Source organism: Cydia amplana, chromosome 5, assembly GCF_948474715.1.
Source record: "Cydia amplana chromosome 5, ilCydAmpl1.1, whole genome shotgun sequence".
NCBI lineage: Eukaryota > Metazoa > Arthropoda > Insecta > Lepidoptera > Tortricidae > Cydia > Cydia amplana.
In genome coordinates, this window is record NC_086073.1 from 2,419,498 (window position 1) to 2,424,521 (window position 5,024).

Sequence of the window (5,024 nt, forward strand, 5' to 3'; positions counted from 1 at the left end):
ACTGTAGGTCATGAACGAATTACCTACTTATACTGTAGGTACAGGATGTAGTGAATAATCCTTTCACGTCCTAGGAAGTCCTATCCTAGGTATTTCTTACTTCTTTTCACTACTTCAGAGTTCAGACAGACATTCTGAACTTTTCGGATTTAACCGAATAGGGTGTATTCGGGTAAATCCGAAAAGCCTACCTGACCAATTCACAAAAAGTTTGTACATTTCGACACAGAATAAATAATAGTACTAAGTACAGAAGACTCACTCTCTAACAAAACGCGTCTGTTACGATCAGCACAGATATGGCCGCTAGGTGGCGACAGCGCCACGCGCGGCTTATGGCTTTCCCCAAAATTGGTGTGGAACGGATGTACTTTTAGCTACCTGTAGCAAAGCGACGAAATCGCGGAGTGAGACACGCCTGATTTCGATCACATCTTAGATTTCTATAAAAATTGGTAAAGTACATGAAGCTGAACAACTTCCACCACATTACCCAAAATGTCCCAGAAAGTTTCTAAGAAACATTCCTTTTCAAACAAAAAAGTAATGTTTCTTAAAAACTTTCTGGGACATTTTGGGAAATGTGATGGAAGTTGTTCAGCTTCATGTAGCCTGTAGGTACTTTACCAGCATACCAATTTTTATAGAAATCTAAGATGTGATCGAAATGTACAAACTTTTTGAGAATTGCTCACCTACGGAAGTATACCATTTTTAGGGTTCCGTACCCAAAGGGTAAAAACGGGACCCTATTACTAAGACTCCGCTGTCCGTCCGTCCGTCCGTCCGTCCGTCCGTCCGTCTGTCACCAGGCAGTATCTCACGAACCGTGATAGCTAGACAGTTGAAATTTTCACAGATGATGTATTTCTGTTGCCGCTATAACAACAAACACTAAAAACAGAATAAAATAAAGATTTAAGTGGGGCTCCCATACAACAAACGTGATTTTTGACCGAAGTTAAGCAACGTCGGGCGGGGTCAGTACTTGGATGGGTGACCGTGTTTTGCTCTATTTTTTGTTGATGGTGCGGAACCCTCCGTGCGCGAGTCCGACTTGCACTTGGCCGGTTTTTTGTTGATGGTGCGGAACCCTCCGTGCGCGAGTCCGACTCGCACTTGGCCGGTTTTGTTAGTGAATTCCCGTCAATATCTAAAACGTGAATGACACTCAATCAATCAAGTTATTATTATCAGATTATGTTATATCGTAAGTACAATGTACTTGTTATTAAAGAAACAGCCTGTACCTATATTACATTTACTATTTATACCAACAAAGTAAAAATTAATTAATTAAAAATTAAAAAACACGACTGCAGTTTAAAAGCGAACTGAAAAGCTAAAAATAATTTTTAGTTATGTTAGGTACTCAACTTAATGAATGTAAAATAGAATATACATATAAGTGCTCAGTCAGGGTCGTAAACAGCAAACGGAAAAGTTTAGGCGCATTAAGGATCGTGACTGTACCTGTATATTTTATTTCGAAGCAGTCGGGGACCTTGATATATTGAAATTTTCCCATTCACAGGTCCCCGACTGCATCGAAATAAAATGTACAGGTACAGTCACGATCCTCAATGAGCCTAAACTTTTCCGTTTCCTGTTTACGATCCTGACTGAACACTTATATGTATATTCTATTTTACATTCATTAAGTTGAGTACCTAACATAACTAAAAATTATTTTTAGCTTTTCAGTTCGCTTTTAAACTGCAGTCGTGTTTTTTAATTTTTAATTAATTAATTTTATTTTATACATTTTAGTGACCATACAAACCAACCATATTTTTTATGATTTAAGGCAATTAAGTTGCTTCATGGAGCTTTCATCATGTTGATCTTTGATAATGTTAGCCTAAAACGAGCTTAAAAACCAAAATAGGTTGGACCCAAAAACCAGACGTATTGAAAAGTGCTAGGGCTTAATATCTCTGCAACTACATAATTATTTCCTATTAGTTGGCTTTCGGCCTTCGCAATTAAGATACTTGAGGAAGCTACAGAAAGCGTGCACCTTTCTTACGCTTACGCCCTACGCGAAGCTCGGCTTTCGGCATTCGCAATTAAGATACTTGGGGAAGCTGCAGAAAGCATGCACCTCTCTTACGCTCCGGGCCTTCGGCCCTACGCGAAGCTCGGCCTTCGGTATTTACAATTAAGAAACTTGGGGAAACTGCAGAAAGCGTGCACCTGTCCTACGCTCCGTACCTTCGGCCCTACACGAAGCTCCGCCTTCGGCTTTCGCAATTAAAGATACTTGGGGAAGCTGCAGAAAGCGGTCACCTTTCTTACGCCCCGGGCCTTCGGCCCTACGCGAAGCTCGGCCTTCGGTCTTTGCATTTAAAAAACTTGGGGAAACTGCAGAAAGCGTGCACCTTTCTTACGCTCCGGGCCTTCGGCCCTACATGAAGCTCGGCCTTCGGCTTTCGCAATTAAGAAGCTTGGGGGAGCTGCAGATAGCATGTACCTTTTTTACGTCCCGGGCCTTGGGCCCTACGCGAAGCTCGGCCTTCGGCCTTCGCAAATAAGATACTTGGGGAAGCTGCTTAAAGCGTTCACCTTTCTTACGCTCTGGGCCTTCGGCCCTACGCGAAGGTCAGCCTTCGGCCTTCGCAATTAAGAAACTTGAAAAAGCTGCAGAAAGCGTGCACCTTTCTTATTCTCCGGGCCTTCGGCCCACGCGAAGCTCGGCCTTCGGCCTTCGCAATTAAGATTATTGGGGAAACTGTCTGCAGTTTCCCCAAGAATCTTTACCATGCATCTTTAGCATGCACCTTTTTACGTCCCGGGCCTTCGGCCCTACGCGAAGCTCGGCCTTCGGCCTTCGCAAATAAGATACTTGGAGAAGCTGCAGAAAACGTGCACCTTTCTTACGCTCCGGGCCTTCGGCCCTACGCGAAGCTCGGCCTCCGGCCTTCGCAATTAAGATACTTCGAGCTGCAGAAAGCATGCACCTTTTTACGTCCCGGGCCTTCGGCCCTACGCGAAGCTCGGCCTTCGGCCTTCGCAAATAAGATACTTGGAGAAGCTGCAGAAAACGTTCACCTTTCTTACGCTCCGGGCCTTCGGCCCTACGCGAAGCTCGGCCTCCGGCCTTCGCAATTAAGATACTTCGAGCTGCAGAAAGCGTGCACCTTCTTACGCTCCGGGCCTTCGGCCCTACGCGAAGCTCGGCCTTCAGCCTTCGCAATTATGATTCTTGGGGAAACTGCAAAAAGCGTGCACCTTTCTTACGCTCCAGGCCTTTGGCCCTACGCGGAGCTCGGCCTTCGGCCTTCGCATTTAAGATACTTGGGGAAGTTACAGGAAGCACGCACCTGCCTTACGCTTCGGACCGTCGACCCTATGCGGAGTTCGGCCTTCGGCCTTCGTTATTAAAGTACTCGGGGAAGTTATAGGAAGAGCCCATCGCTCTTAAGCTCCCGGTATTTGCCCCCTACGCGGAGGTCGGCCTTCGTAGGTAATTAATATTCTTGGGGAATTTGGAAGCGCGCACCGAACCTGTCTTATGCTCTAGGCCTTCAACCCTACGCGGAGCTTGGCTTTCGACCTTTGCAATTTGAATACTTGGGCCGTCATCCCTATGTGGAGCTCGGCCTTCGGTCTGACACTTTCACACTTTGTTCCGTCAAAGTCGATGCAGAATCATATCTGAAGACGTACTCTACAATCTTAGCGTCTCTACAAAGAACTTATTTAGACTTTTCTATTCCCTTAGCGCAATTAAGAACATATTGGCTTGGTTTGAAAACATGTAAAATATGATTAATATAATACCTATGTATAATTTTTTTTTATAATGAGCGGTCAAACCACTTCCTGTTAATATTCCAACAATAGGATAATATATGGTTTTATGAGGTTAGGTTTTCTTAACATATTTTGTAAATTCTTACTTTATCAAAATTAGACTTAAACCCTCATATTGTATATATATTTTTGATCGTCTTTCAAAGCGCTTCATTTTGATGCCCTACTCGATGGGTTTGCGAGATATTTTATTCTAAATGTTGCGTAATATGGCGTATTAAGTCCGCCATATTGTTTTTATAATGACGTCACATAGCCTATGTTACTCGGGACGATATAACGATTCTAATGATATATCATACATCTTAATCGGTTAAGGTATGGTGTAACAAAGAAACTTACATACCCACATACAAACATGAACCCTGAAAACAATACACTCCTTTTTTAGGGCAGTCGTGTAAAAAGGTCAAGTCAGGGTTGGTCAGGGACACTCAGGGAAGTCAGGGTGTTATGTCTCGGTGCCCTCGGTGGTCTCGACTGTTGTAAAATGAAACAATAATTTTATTATAGCTGACTGTAAAACACTGTAGGTATATCGATACATAACTTTTACATGTAAGTACCTATCCTAAAACACAAAAAAAAAACTCATGTGGCAGCATTTCCTCGCAGCAAACTATTAGCAACTATTAAGTATAGAAAACCATATGACAAAAAATAAAAGCATCATTATCATACCTACTTAAATCATAATTCATAAAACATTTTTATGAAACGGAAATTGTACAGTTTTCCACTCTAATGTGTACTGATCGATTATTTTAGTATTTGAACAGTATTTTCGCCTACACCAAGCAAGGACCGTGTGGCCTAATGGATAAGGCGTCGGACTTCGGATCCGAAGATTGCAGGTTCGAGTCCTGTCACGGTCGCAACCTTATCTTTTTGTTTTTATAATTTTGTTATACAAAGTTTATTTCTATTACATAATATATAGTATTTTAATCCAATTAAATTAATTCTGTGTAGTGAAAACAGAGATATTTTTTTCCCACTGAACCATGTTAACTTAACAATAGTAAATATAATTGTTTTAACTATTGTGAAATTGTATTCGAATGGAAGTCACTTTTGCTAATGCAATTTTTACTAGAATAGCAGTAATAAAATAACAATCTAAATATATACTTCAGCGCCATCTCTACCATGTGAGCTGAACTAAATACTATGCAAGAAATGTTTAGAAGCAGCCTCTTTAAAAACTA

At 41.9% G+C, this 5,024-nt stretch overlaps 1 non-coding gene across 1 annotated transcript; it reads left to right on the forward strand.

Annotated features, from left to right (window-relative positions):
• Positions 1-4,618: 4,618 nt before the first annotated feature.
• Positions 4,619-4,691, forward strand: Trnar-ucg (transfer RNA arginine (anticodon UCG)). The gene has a single exon. It is a non-coding gene; the product is annotated as a tRNA-Arg (tRNA).
• Positions 4,692-5,024: the final 333 nt, after the last annotated feature.